General features: G+C 44.8%; 1 protein-coding gene across 5 annotated transcripts in view; it reads left to right on the forward strand.

The window, feature by feature from the left end:
* Positions 1-20712, forward strand: part of FHIT (fragile histidine triad diadenosine triphosphatase) — a 622475-nt gene that overhangs the window by 3423 nt on the left and 598340 nt on the right. For 2 of the 5 annotated variants that reach the window (XM_032120698.1, XM_032120699.1), the window contains exon 2: positions 9193-9322. The exons of 2 other annotated variants lie outside the window; for them this stretch is intronic. The gene's annotated coding sequence lies outside the window, so the exon portion shown is untranslated. Of the gene's footprint in view, positions 1-9192; positions 9399-20712 lie in introns of all 5 variants that reach the window. One more of the 5 variants, XM_032120697.1, reaches the window with a different exon arrangement.

Raw genomic sequence — 20712 nt, forward strand, 5'->3', positions numbered from 1 at the left:
AAATAACAGTGATAAAATCCAAAACACAGCTTCATCTCCTTCCCCCTTGTGACTTTGCAGACACTCGCTGTCCTCAGGGAAACAACCAGCACAGTCAGAGTATAGAGATGCATTCCTTTGGCCAGCAAGAGTCTGTATGGCCTTCCCAGCAGCCGCACTCCCTCCAGACTCCTTGGTGTTGGCTCTGTGTCAGCTGGAGGTCGAAAGCCCTGCTGAAGGGGTGGGGCAGCTCCCAGGGCAGCACCTGGCATGGATCCTCAGCCTGTGCCGTGCTGTGCTCTGGAGTTTTGCCTGAGTCTCCTGCGTTGTACTGGGCTTGCCCTGGGAGCACACACATGACCACAGCCTATCCTGGCTGCTTTGGGGATTGACAGCAGCTGACTTGAGCGCTTGACTGAATGCCAGAATCTGCTGGAGGCTCTGCAAACTGCTTAAGTCAGCCAGGGGCCAACTTCATTGTTATTTCCCCCTGCCCCAGACAGATTGGGCTAGGTGCTGCTCCAACAGTGCCCAAAACTGGCTGCAGCAGGTCTGAATGGCTCAGTACTGATGTCCTTTGCCTCTGCCAAGGTTACAGATTTCAGTCTTACTGCAGGTGATGCTTACTCCCTTTAAAGTCCTGTAGGTTTCTTTCCTGTTATGTCTGTAAGCCAGCTCTGAAGATCAAACCTGAGTGGAGGTTCAGATCAGCACTGCTGATAGTCATCTGTATTTGTTCTCCAGGAATATACAGATGTATCTTCCTGCTGTGCTCTGGCTGGCTGCAGCCCAGACAGCCTCTAAAAAAGACCTTCACATGGGGTATGTTCACATCCAAACATGCTGAAACAATGCCAAGATTTTATTTGATGTCCTAAAGTATGGAGTTACAGGTTTTGACTCATTTTTGTTTAAATACATCCTTGAGATCTAAAAAGACTGTATTCTTCTAATTTTGTTATTGCAAAAGCAAATCTATTCCAGTTAGTTAATGCAAACTGCTTTGAAAAGAGCTGTGGAATATCCTTGTAAATATATTGTGGAAGCAAGTAATTAAAATAGTCAAAAAATAAAAATCACATGACTTTAAGAAAGCACATAAAGGGTAATCAAGCAGAGTAAAACCAAATAAGATTAATTTAAGTTACAGACTCAGTATATGGTGTATTGTATTCTTTGGACTGAACAGAATTGCATGCTGTGCAAGGGTATTGTGAACTCCATTAAAGAGTAATCTTTGTACACAACAGTAGTGCTGTGCAAATAAATGTTGTGAGGCAAAATAAATAAGTTTTGAGAAATGAATGACTTTAGCAGTAGTTTGCCAATTAATTAGAACAAATAGGGAAGTCTAGCAGACAATACAAAGAGATAAACAGGGAAGAATTCAAGTTGCTGTAACAGCTTTTGCTATTTTCTTACTTTACTTTTTGCTAATTTTCCCTCTCAAAATCTTTGTGGGATTTTCTTTGAAGGGAGAAGGGAGCCAAGAGGGTGTAGTGGAAATTTTTCTCACTCATGAAATGCTATCTTTGCGTCTTTCCTCAAAAAAGGTTAATTGTAACCTGATCATTTTGTTTTAACAGGGCAATGGAGTGTGAACTAGAATAGAGAAAGAATTAGAGAAGATTTAGTTAAGTTGCATGTACTGTAGACAGCAAGACCTGTTCCCCTAAAGCAGTTAAGGAATTAACCAGTGCAATTTCATAATTATTAGTTATCATCTCTCAGAACCTGTGGAGGATAGGTCAAGTCCCAGAAAACCAGGGGAGGGCAAATATAGTACCTGCTTTCAAGAAAATGGAAAAATGAACTCTCAAGAAACCATGTATTTCTCAGCCTAACTTTAAGCAGGTTATAACTGGAAAGAATAAATTAGATATTGTAACATTTTTAAATGACAGCATTTTGGAAGTAACTGGAAATACTAGAGCACCACAATTAGAACTAGTGCTCTTGGTAAACCAGGGAGATTATTCCAATTTAACAAGGTCACATTCACTCAAGTGAAATAAAAAAAGCTATATATAGGCAGGAGAAGCCAAATCTCCACACACCAAAAAGGCAGAAGCCTGGAAGATCTGAAGGTGATAGCATCCACAGTAAATGAGAAGTGAGATGTATTCGTACAAAAGCAAATCTTGTAAAATGTACTAACAGTAACACTGCTTGTAACATGTCAAATGTCATTACTCTGCTGTGCTCAGAATTACTGGAAGTTTACCAGTTTACCCAGAATTTGGTTTAAGTACCATATTTTAAAATAAAAAGTTCAGTCCCACTGGACAGGAACAGGAATAAATAGAAACCTATAAACTATGACAAAAGTTTGGAGAAAGTGAGTTTGTTTCCTGTACACAATTGAGTAGGGTATGATAACAGACTTCCAGTGTATAAGAAGCTCCTAAAAGGAGTCAGTAATCCATTATCCTCTGAGGTCAGGGCAGGAAATATTGCTTTAATTTCCAAGAAAGGAGATTTTGGTTGTCTTTCTAACTATAAACCTAGGTAAACACTTGAACTGGCTGCTAGAGTGTCTGTAGAATCTCTGTTACTTGGGGTCATAAAAACTAAATTAGATAAAAGAGCTGTAAACTTTTTGGGTGTATTTGATCCACATTCCTCAGCAGAGGTAGACTACATGAAACAGCCTCTAAGCTAACCCTAACCCAAACCCTAACCCTAAAGGCCAACTAACCCTAATCCTAACCCTAACCCTAACCCACAAATTTTAATAACAAACAAACATACAATCAATTAAAAAAAAAAACCAAAAAAACAAAAAGAAGCTTGAGAAGGTGGATCTTGGCATTGCAAAGATTAGAGGTGAGTAAAACAAGTCAGTATCTTTTTGCTGATTCTGATTATTCCAGATCCAGCTGTGTTTTAACAGAATTACAGGACTTAAAGAAGGAAGATGCTGAAGGTGGGAAAGGCAGAACTGGGAAATAGCAATAACTATTCTGCTACTCATCCTTTAAGAGCCTGTATTGTATCTCCTGAAAGAGAGGGGAAGCTGTGGTTCTCTTTTTTTCCTTCTCTCTGCTTTTGCAGAGTCTAGGGAGAGATGCATGAGCAAGAACTCATTTGGAGCTCAAAGGAGCGCACCAAGGGATCTCTCTGAACATCGTGGCCAGCATTTCCATGTTCTTCTCTAGCACCACACAGCCTGTGGATTGAGACAGAAGATCTCCAGAATGGAGCCCAGGGGGTGTGTAAAGGCAGCAACAGAGGAAAGCAAAAGAGTGGTTCCTGCAGATTCCTCCCCTGCACTGAGAAAGATCATTCCCCACACATTGGTGTCCCAACACGGTGAAATTTGCTGGAACAAAAGTGGCAGATTCAGCAAACAGTGGGGGGTAGTTTAATATTTCTATAACTATCCTCAGGCACTATTTTTTTCCCCTGCATGTTCAATTAGACTGTGGATTTATTGATAAATAAATCAAGTCTCTGCATTCAATTTTTGCACTGAGGGAAGCCATAGCTGAGTAGCAGAATTTCAGGAATACATTTATCTAAGCATGTGAAATTCTCTTTGGTCTTTGAATCCTGTTGCAGATAAACTACTCTTACCATATTTATGGAGTACCAGCTTTTCAACACTTATTTTATAATCCATAGTCCTCTGTCCTTTTGCAAATAATTTCTGTTTCGCCCCGAAAGGCAGCCTCTCTCAGTTCACACAGCTTATGTGTTCGTGTCACTCTGCATTATTTATATCCCCACTAAAGCTATTCCTCTTTTCCATGTTCTTGTAATGGTGCCTATCATGTAATATTTGGACAGCTACATGTTGTTGCTGATGAGACTTTGTCCACTGCTCCCACCTTTATGGTACAAGCCTTCAGCAGAGTTTTGAATTGTTGGGTGTCCAACAGAGTCTCAGTAGCAGCAGATGTCCATTTCACAAGTGAATTATCAGAGGTATCTGGTCATGTTTGGAGTTTGATCTCTGCTTTTCCGAATGATGCTTTTTCATTTTGAGCACTCATGGTGTTGATGTTTGCTTCTAAGCCATCATAGTTTTTAAGTTTCATCCATCAAGACATCAAAGTCAGAGCTCACACTGTGTATTTCTTGCTCAATTACACCAAGAGAGGTGTAGATTTTCTTTGGACAAGTTGCAAGCAGTGGTTCCTACAGATTAACTCCGTGTTTGAAAACATCCGTATTTCACAGCTGAGGGATGAAGAGACCAATACTGTCCTCCTTTTCTTCCTGATGTAAATGCCTTACCTAGGAAAGAACCTTCCCAATCCTACCCATGCTGAGGCTCAGAGAAGTGCACTATGACATCAGGCCAACATTCACCACCCCTTTCATCTCCACTCCCAGCCCCTCAGCAGCTCTGTGCTGATGGCTCCACATGGGAACCACATGCTGTCTCAGGGAACCAGCTGGCAGGATATGACAGCTGCAAGTTCTCCCAGAACAGCTCATTTTGTCGTGCCCTGCAGAGGGGTTGTAACTGCATTGAGATTTCTAGCACAGCACCTTCCATTGAGCTACTTACACATTAAAGGAATGCCCAATCCCTATAGTGGGATACACCTGGGAAATAATCTGTTCCCAGGAGTTGCAAAGGAAAGGCTTCTGGGTTTTCAATATCAATATTTTATCAAGCTATACACCCCCAGAAGAGGTGTTTGCGCCCCAATTCAGTCTGTTGATACTTTTGTCTGAACTAACCAACTCTGTAGTACGTAATTACAATCTATAAATATTTTATATTACTTTAAAATCAGATTTTAAAGTATTTAAATTAATTGGAGCTTGTGAGTTAGATAGCCAGGAATTTGAAACTGAGCTTGTCTAATCCTCTGTGCTTCTCTTTTCAGTTTTTAGCTGTAGCCCAAACACTCCCACTTTCTGTGGGATAAACCAATGGGAAAAAATTCTACTTGCAACGTATGAATGGTTTGACCCAGTTATCCACGTTCTGTGTTTTCTTGCAGCTATTTCAGCTCACTGAAACCAGACTGAGTATCCACACTGCCAAAGTATGAATTTGGATGGATGAGTGTCTTGGTTTGAAAGACAGGTGTCTGCCAAGGAAGGCAGGAGTCTCCCTTGGAATGGAAGAAAAAAAAATTACAACCCCCTTCCCTCCAAAGTATTATAATTTTGAAATTAAGGGGCATATAAGGGAAATGAGGAAAAGATATGAGGAATAGGAATAACAGCTCTTTACTATTTTATATATATCTCTATGTGTATAACAAGGCAAACAAACAGCAGTAACTCTGGCAGTAACAGCGAACAATCACAAACCCAGTGCCAGCCTTCTCGGCTGTCGGGCCCTTTCCCCTCGGGTGCAGTTCCGCTCGCAGCCGGCAGGGGCGCTGGCGGCTCCCGGTGAGCAGGGCAGGTGCGATGGTTCCCCCGCGGCTGCAGGGGGCGCTCCGGAGCGAGCTCGGGGAGCACGCGGCACTGGCGGCCTGGGATCCCAGGGAGGGATGGGACAAAGGCCTCACAAACCCCTGGGCAGCCGATCCCGGTGTCCGGCCGGACCCTCGGGAACAGCAGGCTGGAACGGCAGGGACCAGCACAAATCCCGGGTGGCAGATGAGATGTATCAAACTCCGGAGCTGCAGTGGAACCCCCGGAGGTCTGGGCAGGCAGGACGTGCGGGGCTACAGAGCAGCGAAGGCTCGAAGCAACAGCGGGGACAGGGTGGCCACAGCCCGGCTCCCAGCGGGGCAGGGAAAGGCGGGCTTGGGAATCCCAGGGTTTCTCTGGTAGGAGGAAGGCAGCCGAAAAAGGAGCCTCTCTCTCCATCCAAATGCCAGGAACTGACTGCCCACAAACCCAAGTGAAAAAGAGTAGTCAGATGCACCCCACTCCTGTGACCAGGTCTTTTGTTTTTCTTAAGCACCCAGTAATTTGTCCCCTTGGCAACATGTATGGGGAAAATTCCTTTAAGAGAAAAAGAAAGCAGGAGGATAACTAAAACCCCAACAATGGGCACTGCAGAGGATCTGCCTGAGCCTTGTAAAATTTCACAGTACAACTGTGATCTGTAAAACAGGATTGATCTGTAAAACAGGAGCCTGTTGTGATGTATCCTGTAGTCATGCTGTGTGCTGTGCCCCATGCAGTACTCCCTGGATTTCCTAACCTGCTTCAGCAACAAAAAGACTCAGTGAATTCTCACAAGACATCCCTTTGCATACTGCATCCAGTGACCCCATCAGGGTCTACAAAGGATGTTTCCAAAATATTATGTGTCACAGATATGTCATGGTAATTGCCAGTATGTCCCAGAAAAGTGCTAAGTCCTATAGTGACTACTTATAGGAATAATCCCACAGACTGTAGGCTCAAAATTTAGTTTTTAATTTGGCATTTGTGATACATATAAAGGAAACTTCAAGAGCTGAATGTTATTAATGTGATGGTTCATTTTACCAGAGGCATGGGTAGTGTCTTGTTCGAAGTGAATTACCATTGAAGATAAGGTAGAGCCCCTGAATTTAAAAGGCAAGGTAAACTATTATGCTTATCAGAGTTGGTTTTTAGGAAAGTTTTCTTATATTAAGAAGCTCAGACAAGCTATTATCTTTAATAACTAGCTACTAGTCTGAATTTCGAATCAAATACTGTCAGTCTTATTAATCTACCAGCTTGTGCAGTGAATGCACCTTTCAGGAGAAGAAGAAAGCAATCATGGATGAAGAAACATTTCTGTAAACTCCTTTACCAGTTATGGAGTTACTCACTTCTTACTCTTTTTGACCACAAAGTGAAAAATTATATTTAAGAAACCTTTGTGGTGTGAAACGCAAGATACTGAATAGTAAAGCACAAAGTATTGAAGACAAAGGTGTGTGTATGAAGCTGTGTCAAGGAAGGTTTAGGCTAGATACTAGGAAAAGGTTTTGCACCCAGGGAGTTGTCAGGCACTGGAACAGGCTCCCCAAGGCAGTGATCACAGCACAAATCCTGCCAGAGCTCATGGAACACTTGGACAACGCTCTCAGGCCCATGGTGGGATTGTTGGAGTGTCCTGTGCAGGGACAGGAGTTGTACTTTGATGATCCTTGTGGGTCCCTTCCAAACCAGGATATTCTATGAGTCTGTGATTAACTGATACCTTGCAAATCTTATAGTAGAGTTTAAGGAGGTGTGAGGCCAGTGTCTTGCCTCACACACTTGGAACTCTTAAAAAAATAGGGGAGTTTTGGACAAACACATATTTAGGATCCTTTCCTTAAATCTAGATCTTGCTCTAGATTATTACCTTGTATGTTATCCATAGGCTGAAGCAAACTACATTTCCCCTTATTATCCTACTTAAACCCTAGAAATAGGGTTTATTTCACACACAGTGACTAGGTGGGAGCAGAGAACAGTGTGATTGATTTTTGCTGTGACAAAAGCCACCTGGTTCTCCTGGAGAGAGGACAGGGAAGGGGAACCAGACACCCTCTGATGAGCTCTACATATGTTTCTGCTCTACTAAAGTTTATCTAAGGCCATTTTTCCCACTTTGACTCTTGGCAAGCCGAACTTTGCATTTAAAGGAAATCTGTCCCAGGACTGTAATAATGGAATTAATAGACCTATGCAGGGTTTCCCTGAATCTGCATTCACTGAAAAACCCTGTACCCAGCATATCTATGAGGAACCATTCAAGCAGCTGCCTAAGTGCATAAAGCATTTGAAAACACTGGCCTTATCTCCTCAAGAGTCGACAGCAAAATGTACGGCCACGTTGAGGTTTCTGGCAGTTCCAGAAATAGTGCCTGCTGAGCAAATAAGGTCAGAGTGGGTGGGTGAAAATAGATTGTTCTCAAAATTTGGCACATAAAACTTTAGAAGTGCTTTATGAACAGAAATCATTCTCTCAGGTCTTGATCCTGCAAAAGCTCATGTGGGTAGACTTCTCAAGATCATAAATTTAAAGATCTGTTTATGTTTTTGCAGGGTGGGGTCTTAGGCTAAATAAAAAAATGTGAAAGATTAGCCACAGGAGGCTTCACCTTGAAAGGAAGATATCCATGCCTTTCTCTTTATTAGTTTTCCTGTGGGGAAAATACTTGGCTAACTTTTTTTTTTTTCATTTGCCCACTCTTTCAAGACTTGAGAAGCAGTTCCTCTAAGGCACTTGTTTTGATTTTTTCACTTAGGTATTCTAGGAACTCGCTTAAATCATTTGATGTTTGTGTTAATAACATAAAATCTTAGTGATCTGAAACCTTTATGTAATTAAGCAAAATAATACAGCTCCCTACATGCAACTAAAGTAGCTGGGGAAATTCTCAGTGGAAATAAGGCTGACTCATTCCTCAAGCAACACTAATAATTACGTATATATATATGCTGTAAGTTCCCAACTGGAAAAAAAATGGGGACTTTATATAATAAAAGGCTTTTTAAATCTGCATGGAAAGATGACAAGGTATTTGTCAGCTGAGACTGTATTCAGGAGTATGTTTACCAGTACCCAAGTTTATTCTCAAGAGCAACATCCAGTGAATAAGACTATACTGGTTGTGATTTTAAGCCTCACATACTTGTAAAGTCATTATGCTGTCAGTCTTTTCTCATACCAAAGTCTGCATGCTGTGCATTTAAGTGTTTAAGATGAAGGACTGAAAAAAATTTCTACATTTAGGCATTTGGAACCAAATAAAGAGTTGCACTTTGAGAAAAATCCGAAGAAAGAAAACCTTCTAATGAAAAAGTGCAGCCTTAGGTGCTATTAAATCACTACCTTCCTGATAGAGATATTTGATTTTGAAACTCTATCTGCCATTCAGATTCTTCCTTTGGCATCAGCATCCCCACTTCATTTGTGGTCTAATCACAGCCATGCCATTTCATGACTTGTGCCAGGTGATGGACATTGTAAGCAGCAATACAAGCCCTTGGATGCATTTAGATCACGTCTGCCATTTTTGCCTGTCTTGCTGTCGGAGACATCCCTGTGTGGAGGAACCCAACAACTTCTAATGTCCCAAGGGGTCTGTTCTGAATTAATCACTTACTAGCATCTGTCTCTGCTCCAGCCCAAAGAGAATCAGTGCCCATGCTGAAGGCTATGTGGGCCCTTAATATTCACAGGTAAGTGTCTGTGATATTGGCAGTACTGCTTGGTGTCCCATAGCCCTGTTTTCCTCACCCCAGAGCAATTTGGAATCCCACAATATTTATCTCTTACGGTGTTAGACCCTGTTTCCGACTGAAATCTCATGTTCTTGTTAACAGGTGGGGACTGAGGCTGTGAGGAGAAGCAGACAGAGCCACAGGGAAGGCTGTGAGGGCAAGAAAAGTCCTTTCCCAGAGCACCCCTGCGCAGGGCGGTGCGAGGGGACACACAGCACTAAGGGATTCTCAGGTACCACAGGGGTGGGACTGCAAAGTGACCAGAGCCAGACAGCTCTTTGTGACCTCTCGCCTGCAAGTGCTTCCATGTAAGAACTGCTCCGCTGGTAACAACAACAGCTTTGCTGAACCTACGGCTTTATGAACACCAGCACATCATCCCTTCTTTCATCCCCTGTCTTCCCAGAGCTAGTCAGGGAGCCCAGTGTCCATTATCCATGCACTCCACAGATGAGCCTCCTCTGACAGCAAACTTCACTACCTGTGTGTCTCTGCTTACACAACACACCCAGGTACCCTGCTTCCTTCCTAGGAGTGGGATGTTCTTTAAACTGATACAAGATTTGATCCACCGTGTTTATAGCACATATTGGATGAATTCTAATTTGCAGGAAGTTTTTACAAGTGGAAAATCTTGCTAAAACACATATTATTGAATGGATATCTTGCTGTGCTTGGATCAATGAAGCTTACACTGTGGCTCAGGTCTAATTTTACGACAATTCAGCAATTGAATCCACTTACGTTAGGCTACTGGCAATGTTGCAGGATGCATTTTGTATCTACTGATAAACTGTGTTCAGTTTGTGCTGAAAATGAAAAAGAAATCAATGAAAACACTTAGAAAACTAAAACTGAGGAAGACATGAACATATCAAAAACCAAAAAGAAGAAACAACCCTGTAAATTCTGCAGTGAAATTGAAGATTTCTCTGAATTAGTATTTTTTTTCTTGGTATCCTGGAACAATTCCTAGGTCATCACACTGAAAAATTAATTTTTAAACTTTTAGTGCTTAAACTCTTAAAATAGCAGCAGCTCTGGACATGTGGTGACTTAATGTGGGACCACTGCAAGATGTCCACTAGAAAGCCATTGATTAGCACACAGGACCGTGATGTCTAAAACATGGTCAAGAAATGTTTCAGACTGCATTCCTGGAATCATGAAGTTGTAGGGATGGGTACAGGGATGGAGGTCTTTAATACTTTCCTACACAGTTGTAGGCAGTGAGTGGAAAGAGGTCATCCTAATGCTTCTGCTTAGGAAGAGAAACTTCTATTACATCTCATGCCTTATTAGATATTGGGAACTACATAGAGCCAATCTCAGCATACTCCACAGAAAACCAGGCAATGTTAGTTTGGGTTGCTCATGGAGATATTCGTTATTAATACAGACCTGAAAATTCAATTCCCCCAATTTAAGTGTTTTGGAAGTGATTTTCACTGTTGGATTAATCTCCAAATGGGAAAAAATGTAGACATAGCAGTCTAGATTTTGATCTTGCAACGCATTCCCAGGGTCCATAACTTGGTTCTTGCTAAGTGGCTTCATATAGCTACAGATACATCTTAGTATGTGTATTTAATGCTTTTGAAAGGTGCTTAGCTGACAGGCTCAGACGATGACTCTGGGCACAGTCTACCTTCAGATATGTGCAAGCTACTCCCCTTGTTATCAGAGAGAACTGCCTTTGCTTATGAGAGCTGTAGGCAACTCACATTTTCCTCCTGTCTCTACTCTGCTACTTTGACATATTGGCAACTGTTCCAGTTTGAGACAAATTCAGAGGAACATCTGAGATGAACATCCTCTGATAGAAGGCAGATTACAGCCACCTCCCCCACCAGGTTCAGGAAGAAATTCCTCGGAGGAAAGTGAAAAAGGAATAAAACCTATTTATTTAACAAGTAAAGTGCATGCAGGCACGTGGCAAAAAAACCAATAATGCTAAATAATAAAACCTTTCGCTGTGGAGAGAACCTAGGTAGATTTCAGAGTCGTTTGTGGGTGTGGTTTTCTCCTCTCCGGAGCTGGGGTTCAGCGTGGGCCCCTCTGGGCCTCGGTGGAAAGGCGTCCCAGTGAAGTTCTGATGTTCTGGTGTTCTGAGCACCAGAAGAGATGAAGAAGAAGCCAAAGTCCCAGGGCTCCATACTTTAGCTAATGAACAAGAAACTAGCTAAAAAGCAAAAGAAATGTAAGTCTCTTCCCTGCTGCAGAAGCGGAGCAGCCGGGCAGCAGAAGCCAGCGAGCCTATCTGTGTTTTGAACGCAGCGCCGAAAGAATTCCACCAGCTGTCCCCCCTCTCCCTTAAAGGTACAGAAAGGCACAGGATTCATGTCTGGGCTTAGGGCAGACGATGGGGAATGCAGTATCATACAGTCACCCCAAGACAGCAACCTTGAACCTTCCCCTTTTTTAATTATCACTTTTAATTCTTACGTGATTCTCACATGATTGATCAAAGTGTGCCTACTGGAAGTTAGTGCTGGAACTGCAGCTCTATGAATACTTTCATAGAGTTAGAGTCATTGTTTTAATCCTTAGACTAGTCTCAGCATCTCTTGATGATTTCTATAATTCTCCCCGAAACACCTCTGCTGAATACATTATTCTGTATTTGTCTATGTTCTTACACCTTGATCTGATGCAGAGTTATCTCACAGTGGATTTGTGTGCTGGTGTCTGTTTTTGTATGTGCATCACTTCCACTGCTTTCCAAATGTGTCTGAATTGCTAAGTTCCTGTTTAGAGATTATTGCTTCCCCTCTCAAAGATCTGAATCTGCTTTCATTTCTTTGATCTTTGGCTACTATTTTGGCCCACAGATCTAACTTCCATGTTTTCTGTGTTTTATTCTGGTGTCCAGTGGTGCCAGGGCTTGGCTGTGGGACATCTCTATTTTGCCCACCCCAGAGCCACACTGATAGCTCCTTCTGGTGCCACAGCAGAGGACAAGGCAGGCAGGATGTGGGGCAAGGCAGCAGCACCATCCTCCTGCTCCTCCCATGAAAGCAGAAGGTGCTGCCTTACTGTCCACAAAGCTCCTCTTGCTCCTCAGTCCTGGTAATTTCTTTCAGAAGATTAAGAACTAAATTTGCCTGTGCTTCTGAGAAACAAGGAGCTTTTTCTTGATGCCATAAGATTGAAGTATTGTCTGCTCCACACTTTCCTTAATATTCCCCCCCAACACCTTCTGTTCCCATTGCTTAGGCTTTGTCATTATTTGAATCATCTGCTTTCTGAGAGTAATCAGATTAAAATATTAGTTTCCTATATCTGAGATTTCCTTTCCTGACACAGAAAAAACCTGCAAGCTGAGGTGGTTCCTCAAAAAATGCTATCATAAAGTCCTGTATTTCAACTATGTTGAAATTCACATTGTCTGTACTGTAAACATCACTTCCACAGATTATTTTACTGTTACCATTAAAAGACAATGCCAAGTTCTTCTTAAGCTGCACTGAATTTCTAACTTCTTTTCCATTTTAATTTAAGCTAAAAGCTAACCATATGTCCTAGTTTAAAGGACAGGTGTCTGCCAAGGAAGACACCTCAACCCTTCCCAAGAGAAAAGCCCCCGTCTAAGAGGCTGCAGCCAGCTGCACCCCTTCCCCCAGCCTTGGCCACTTCTTTTGTCTCTCTTAAGAACAGGTCGTTATCATCATATCACTTAGGCAACAAATGGGACAAAATTCCCTGAGAGAAAGAAGGAAAAAAAGAAAGGAAAAATCTTAACCTCCAACATTATCCACCATGAATTTTTTCCCATACCAACATGTCACATCAAACTTAAACTTTTAAACTATATACATACATGCATTACCCTAATTATATACATATATACATCTAGATCTAGATACAGGCACAGTGTGACAGGCAGTTCACCCCAAAACAAGGTCCCCTTGAGGTATGCATTGTGTCTCTCCATCTCTCTGCATCACCCACCAGGTGCAACCTGGTCCCTGAGCAAGGACAACCCCATGGACAGGTTTGTCTTTGCTTGAGGTGGAATTAATTCAAACAGTCTTTCCTAGCATACCTTTCATATGCACCACCGGAACCTTGTCTCCATCTGTTGTACGCAGGGGTTCAGATTGGGCAGGGCCTGCTCGGCTGGTGGAGCCTCGGGTGTTAACTAACCAGGTGGCCTTTGCTAAATGCACCTCCCAGTTTTTGAAAGTCCCCCCCCCAGTGCTTTCAAGGTGATTTTTAGCAGTCCGTTGCACTGCTCAACTCTCCCAGCAGCTGATAAACCATATGGTACACCCACTCAAAACTGTGTTCTTCAGCCCAGGTGTTTATAAGACTATTCTTGAAACTAGTCCCATTGTTGGACTCAGTTCTCTCAGGGGTACCATGCCTCCGAAGGACTTGCTTTTCAAGGCCCAGGATGGTGTTCCGGGCAGTAGCATGAGGCACAGGATAGGTCTCCAGCCATCCAGTGGTGGCTTCTACCATTGTGAGCACATAGCGCTTGCCTTGGTGGGTTTGAGGCAGTGTGATGTAATCAATCTGCCAGGCCTCCCCATACTTGTATTTGGACCATCGCCCACCATACCACAGAGGCTTCACCCGCTTGGCCTGCTTGATCGCAGCGCATGTCTCACAGTCATGGATAACCTGGGAGATACTGTCCATGGTTAGATCCACCCCTCGGTCTCATGCCCACTTATAGGTGGCATCTCTGCCCTGATGGCCTGAGGCATCATGGGCCAATCGAGCTAGAAACAACTCTCCCTTGTATTGCCAATCCAAATCTATCTGTGACTCCTCTATTTTTGCAGCCTGGTCTACCTGCTCATTGTTTCGGTGCTTGTCATTAGTCCAACTCTTGGGGACATGGGCATCTACATGACGGACCTTCACAGGTAGCTTCTCTACCTGAGTGGTGATGTCTTGCCATTCTTCAGCAGCCCAGGTTGGTTTTCCCCTACGCTGCCAATTAGCCTTTTTCCACCTTTCCAGCCAACTCCACAGAGCATTGGCTACCATCCACAAATCAGTGTAGACGTAGAGCTTTGGCCACTTCTCTCTTTCAGCAGTGTCCAGGGCCAACTGGTCAGCTTTGAGTTCAGCAAGTTGCCTTGATCCACCTTCTCCTTCAGTAGCTTCTGCTACTGACCTGTCATGTGGGGCTCCATACGGCTGCTTTCCATTTTTGGTTTGTCCCTACAATGTGACCGTCAATGAAAACAGTGTAGTGTTTCTTATTGTGGCAGTTGGTGGTATGGGGGAGCTTCTTCAGCCCAGGTCACCTGTTCCTGCTCCTTTTTGTCGGTCAGACCAAAATTTTCACCTTCAGGCCAATTTGTAATTACTTCCAAGATCCCAGGGCGATGCAGGTTTCCAGAATGGGTGCGCTGTGTGAAGAGAGCAATCCATTTGCTCCATGTGGCGTCGGTGGCGTGGCAGGTAGAAGGAAACTTTCCTTTGAACATCCACCCCAGAACTGGTAGTCGGGGTGCCAGGAGGAGTTGTGCTTCAGTGCTGATTACCTCTGAGCTGGCTTGGACTCCTTCATAGGCTGCCGGAATGTCCTTTTCTGTTAGGGTGTAGTTGGCTTCAGACCCTCTGTAGCTTTGGCTCCAGAATCCCAGTGGTTGGCCTCGAGTCTCCCCAGGCACCTTCTGCCAAAGGCTCCAGGAAAGACCATCGCACTCGGCTGCAGAGTAGAGCACGTTCTTCACCTCTGGTCCTGTCCTGACTGGGCCAAGGGCTACGGCGTGAGCAATTTCCTGTTTGATCTGGGCGAAGGCTTGCTGCTGTTCAGGGCCCCAATGGAAGCTGTTCTTCTTGTAGGTTACCAGGTGGAGAGGGCTCACGATCTGGCTGTACTCAGGAATATGCATCCTCCAAAAGCCTATGGCGCCTAGGAAAGCTTGTGTTTCCTTCTTGCTGGTTGGGGGAGACATTGCCATGATCTTATTAACGACCTCGGTGGGAATCTGACGCCGTCTGTCTTGCCATTTCACTCCCAGGAACTGGATCTCCCGGGCAGGTCCCTTGACTTTACTCTTCTTGATGGTGAAACCAGCTTCCAGGAGAATCTGGATGATCTTCTCTCCTTTCTCAAATATTCCGTTGTCGTGTTCCCCCACACAATGATGCCGTCAATGTACTGCAGATGTTCCGGAGCCTCACCCTTTTCCAGAGCAGTATGGATCAGTCCATGGCAGACGGTAGGATTCTGCTTCCACCCCTGGGGCAATCAGTTCCAGGGGTACTGCACTCCCCTCCAGGTGAAGGCAAACTGAGGCCTGCACTCTGGTGTCAGAGGAATGGAGAAGAAGGCATTGGTAATGTCAGTAGTGGAGTACCACTTCACTGCTTTGGACTCCAGCTCGTACTGAAGTTCTAACATGTCCGGCACAGCAGAGCTCAATGGTGGAGTCACTTCATTCAAGGCACGATAGTCCACAGTCAATCTCCATTCCCCGTCAGACTTGCGCACAGGCCAGATGGGGCTGTTGAAGGGGGAGTGGGCCTTGCTGACCACCCTTGGCTCTCCAGCTCACAGATCATCTTGTGGATGGGGGTCATGGCATCGTGATCCATCCGATACTGCCAGCAGTGCACTGTCAAGGTGGCAATTGGTACTTGTTGTTCCTCCACCTTCAGGAGTCCAACTGCAATAGGATTCTCTGACAGTCCAGGCAAGGTATTCAATTGCCTAATGCCATCTGCCTCCACAGCAGCTATCCCAAAAGCCCACCTGAGTCCCTTCGGGTCTTTGAAATAGGTGCTCTGGAGGAAGTCTATGCCCAGAATACACAGGGCCTCTGGACCAGTCACAGCAGGATGTTTCTTCCACTCCTTTCTAGTCAGGCTCACCTCAGCTTCCAACATGGTCAACTGCTGCAATCCCGCTGTCACCCCAGCAATAGAAACAGGTTCTGCCCCCAACATGTCCCAATGGGATTAATGTGCAATGCGCACCAGTATTGACCAAAGCTTCGTACTCCTGTGGCTCTGATGTGCCAGGCCATCAGAGACACACAGTCCAAAAGACACAATTCTCCCATGCCTCTACCTGGCTAGAGGCAGGGCCCCTCTAGCCCTGGCTATCATTCCCTCCCTGGGTGTACATACTAGAGGTCCCTTCAAGGGGATCCGACATATCATCCTCCCTTCTCTAATACCTGGCAGCTCGGTCACGGGAGGCTGAGGCTACTTTCACTCTAGTGGAACTCCCTCAGTTAGTGTTTCCCTCCTTGAGTTCATGCACCCGTGCTTCCAGGACAGAAGTGGGTTTTCCATCCCACCTTCTCATGTCTTCCCCATGGTCACACAGGAAGAACCACAGCTCATCTCGTGGGGTGTACCCCCTCTCCCTAGCTGGGGGACGTCAGGCTCTGACGTTGGGGCCTGTGACTTGCAATGGTGCCGTATGGGAACTGTTCTTCTTCACCTCCTCCATCACCTCCTCCCTAATCTCCTTTTTGAGGCTCTTGACCACAGCAGAGACATAAGCCTGTATCAGGCCACTGATCATACTCATAATTCCTGAGTTTGCTGGCTACAGAGCCCACTGTCGCTCAGTTGTCCTTGGCATTAATGATTGCGATGAAGGCATGTCCTGGGTTGCAGTGTATTCTATTACCATCCTCATGAGTTGTTGAAACCAGGTGGGGCAGTGTTTCCTTGCTTCCTACCCCCAGACTATCTTGCTGTTAATGGCCCATCAATGCCATGCCGCATGACTCAGAGATAACTCCCTCCTCCGGACCATCTTCTGTTAATGAGCTTAATCAATGCCTGGCCTCATGACTCATCATCCCATTGTAAGATACTCCACCCAGAGGGAGGAACCAAGCATTCTGTCCTGGATATAATCGGAGATTCTGAACACCAGAGGAAACCTTTCCACTGGATTCCCAGAGGACAGGAGCTACATAGCCAGCACTGGACCTTGTGAGGAAGAGTAGGCCCTTTCTACAGGATCACCACTTTAGGAGGACTGCAGCCACCATTTTATCGGACTGCTACCACCACCCTGACTAACAGGGTGTCAGGTTGTATCCTGACTCTGTCAGTTTGAACCAGTGTTTTCTTTTATTTTTTTCCTTTTCTTTAATTTCCCTATTAAATTGTTATTCTGACTTGGTGCCTCCCATTGGTTTGTTTTCAAACTAGTACAAGGTTGGTATATTTGGATGGCCCTAGATTTGCCAGGTTCCACAACATTTGCCCTGTGCACCTGACCTTGTCATTATCATGCTGTCCATCCCTTCCAAAAAATATCTCTAGTACTGCCACTTCTCTCATGTGTTGGATCCCTTCCTCAATGACCTTCCAGGGCATTCTATTATGATAATCCTGCATTCTGCCTCTGTGACCAAACCTCTCTCTTACACTCGTTAAAAGGCGCTCCCAGAGAGAAAGGGGCCCTGGCTCCCTCACAAACACCTGATCAATACCCATGTCCGGGGTCAAGGACCCCAAATTCCGGCTTCGCCACTACCCAGTTGAACGTCTGTACCCATAAGGTCCCAAATCTGAAATAACCAGGTTGCATAATCCTCGCAGACCCATTGTACAATGTCTTTTTGCGGATTACGGAGACTATCATACAACAGGGACTAAGTGATGATTTCAGGCTCTGGCTCTCCCACTGGTTGTGAGGGCCCTGGTATGTCATCATCATTAACTGGGTGTACTGATTTGGCCTTATACTGCTTCCTGTGCACAGGAGCAACTGCTGCTGGCTGTGGCTGCGGCTGCCCTTGTGATTCAGCTGGAACCTGGATGCAGGTTCCACTGCTGCACCATCAGACTCTCCTTCTTTGAGGTAGAGAGAGATTTTCCCACCAGCTGGGGAAGAGTATTCCCTCAGCATCTGGCATATCTCCTCCAATACCCCCATCCAATCTGGGTGGTTCATTTTTGAGGTGGGCTGTGGGACAGTGTCAGGCTGTGGGGCAGCGTCAGGCTGTGGGGTGGCATCCCTAGTCTCTGCGGTAGGTGTCTAGGTGGTTATCCAAGTCAATCTCACCTTATCTCTGAATATTAAGTAGAATAGGCCTATCAGCAACACCAGCCATTGTATGAGCTTGTTAGCATCTAGAGGAAATTTGAACCCTTCAAAAGCTGGTGGGGTAGGCTCAAAGAAAGGGATGAAGGGGTGGGAGAAAACTTCCCCTGGTATTACTTCCTCATAATGGGTACCATTATTAATGAAACCCCAAAAACATACACTTAGTGTGTGATAGCCCTCTATCCATGTACCCACATTCCAGAGGAAGTTAAAAATCCATTAATTCCTCACCTTATTGACCCATTGTGCAAACTGCATAACAGCCACAGTAGCCTTAGTCATAGGATCCTGTTTAGATAAGGAGCTGCAAATGGGAAAAATATAGCCATAACCATGTATCAACTGAACCAGGGTAGGCTAGACCACATGGTGCCACCTAATGAAGTTTCTATACTCAGCACACAAAAATGGGTTATCCAGGAACTGTTATTCCTTTTTCACCCTTTCCTCTCGATGGCCTCAGGCCTCACATTGGGTGCCAAGATCTGTCCTAGTTTAAAGGACAGGTCTCTGCCAAGGGAGGCAGAAACCTCCCTTAGGATGGAAAATGTGACCCCTTTCCCTCCAAGTTATTTTATTAAGGGGCTTTCAGGCAAAGATATGGGAAAAGGAATAACAGTTCTTTACTAGAATATACATATATAACAAGGCAAACAAACAACAACAACGGCAGCAACAACAAACAGACCCAGAACCCGGTGCCAGCCTCTCTCGGCTGTCGGGCCCTTTCCCCTCGGGTGCAGTTCCGCTCGCAGCCGGCAGGGGCGCTGGTGGCTCCCGGCCGGGCAGGGCGGGTGCGATGGTTCCCCCGCGGCTGCAGGGGGCGCTGGCGGGAGAGATAGAGAAGGGGCTTCCTTTACAAACCCACTGGGACAGCCGGTCCCGGTGTCCCTCCGGATGGCGAAATGGGCTGTAGCAGGGACCTCGGAGCAGCAGCTGGAACGGCAGAGGCAAGCAGGTTCTGGAGTGGCAAATAAAATGTAGCAGAAACTCCGCAGCCGTAGCAGGAGCTGGGGGGGGGGTGGGTGGGGTTGGCAGACATGGGTTATCAGGATAAAGTGTAGCAGAAAAAACCCTGAAGCAGTGGCAGAAAAACAGCGGGGCTGGGCAGTGGCAGCCGGGCTTCTGCAAACAGGCCGGAGACACTCCTTAGGAGGGGGAAGGGGGTCTGGGTCCTGGGTTTTCCTCTGAGGTACCTGAGTAGGTGGTGAGAGTCCTTTGCAGTGAGATTGGCTGTTTGATAAGGTCCCAGTTCAACGACTGCTTCTAGGAGCAAAGCCTCACTCATGGTAGAAGCAGTTGATGGTGGCAAGATGGAGCTCTGTGGTGGCAGTGAATTCTTCCCACAGCAACCACAGACCAGCCATCTTCCCTCCAATCCGACCCCGAGAGCAAACGAGGACCTGAGCCCAGCCCTGCGCTCCCCAGCCAAAAATCACGTGATATCTCTGCCCTTCCCAAGAGAAAAGCCCCCAGCTAAGAGGCTGCAGCCAGCTGCATTCCATCCCCCAACCTTGGCCACTGCTTTTGTCTCTCTTAAGTACAGGTTGTTACTCTTAAGTACAGGTTGTTATCATCTCTTAGGCAACAAATGGGACAAAATTCCCTGAGAGAAAGAAGGAAGAAAAAAGGAAAAATCCTAACCTCCAACACCATAGCATTCCCTCTGTTCAATCTATTGCTTCTCTGCCAGAAAATCATCTGCTCCAAGTGTTGTATTTGTAACTTAACAGGACACAAATCAGAAAGGAACTTTTGGTTTTCAGAGTTATGCCCAAAGGTTAATAATTGCAGATTGTACTGCCAAATACTTTTCTCTGTGATGTTACTGTGAGCATGCAAGTAAATTCTGCTTTTCTGACTAGTGGAAAAAATCAGATAACCCCAAGTGAAAATCGTACTATATCTGAAAAGATGCTAATGTGCTAAGAAGCTGGTGAGGCCTTAGATGAGATGAAAAAAGGCCTCTATTTCCTAAGAAATAAAGATTCAGGTGAAGAAGATGAATAAGGTCCTGTGGATAAAATGGAAAATAAAGGTCTTTCTCTTGTTTCCAGTAAAGTGCTGCTAGAGGGTTTCCCAAGAGATTTCTGTTAGTCTATATATTTTAGATTCCTGAAGTTTAATTGTTTCAGAAAAAAAAAAAAAAAAAAAAGAAATAACATAAACCCATCTCACAGCATATCCTTTTGCCTTGGTATCATCTGTCTGAAGACTTTAATGTTGATCAAGATACTGCATCTCATTATTTGTAGTTTAGTTTGGGAGCTAACGGATTCTTTGAGGCTTGTAAGCCTGAGTGAGCTGGACAGGTGAGGGCTGGCAGAGATCAGAGAACAGCTTTCCTATAGTTTGATTTTGAATATCATAAAAGCCCAACTTTGATAACAGATTAGTGCGTCATTAGTTAGCGTAATATTGTACAAACTCTGATTAATGCATTTACATTTTATCAGTAAACGTAGCCACATATACACAAAACTCCTTATACATTAAACAACTGTACTAGTTTGAAAACAAACCAGTGGGAGGCACCAAGTCAGAATAACAATTTAATAGGGAAATTTAAAAAAAAAAAAAAA

Source organism: Corvus moneduloides, chromosome 11 (assembly GCF_009650955.1).
Source record: "Corvus moneduloides isolate bCorMon1 chromosome 11, bCorMon1.pri, whole genome shotgun sequence".
Taxonomy (NCBI): domain Eukaryota; kingdom Metazoa; phylum Chordata; class Aves; order Passeriformes; family Corvidae; genus Corvus; species Corvus moneduloides.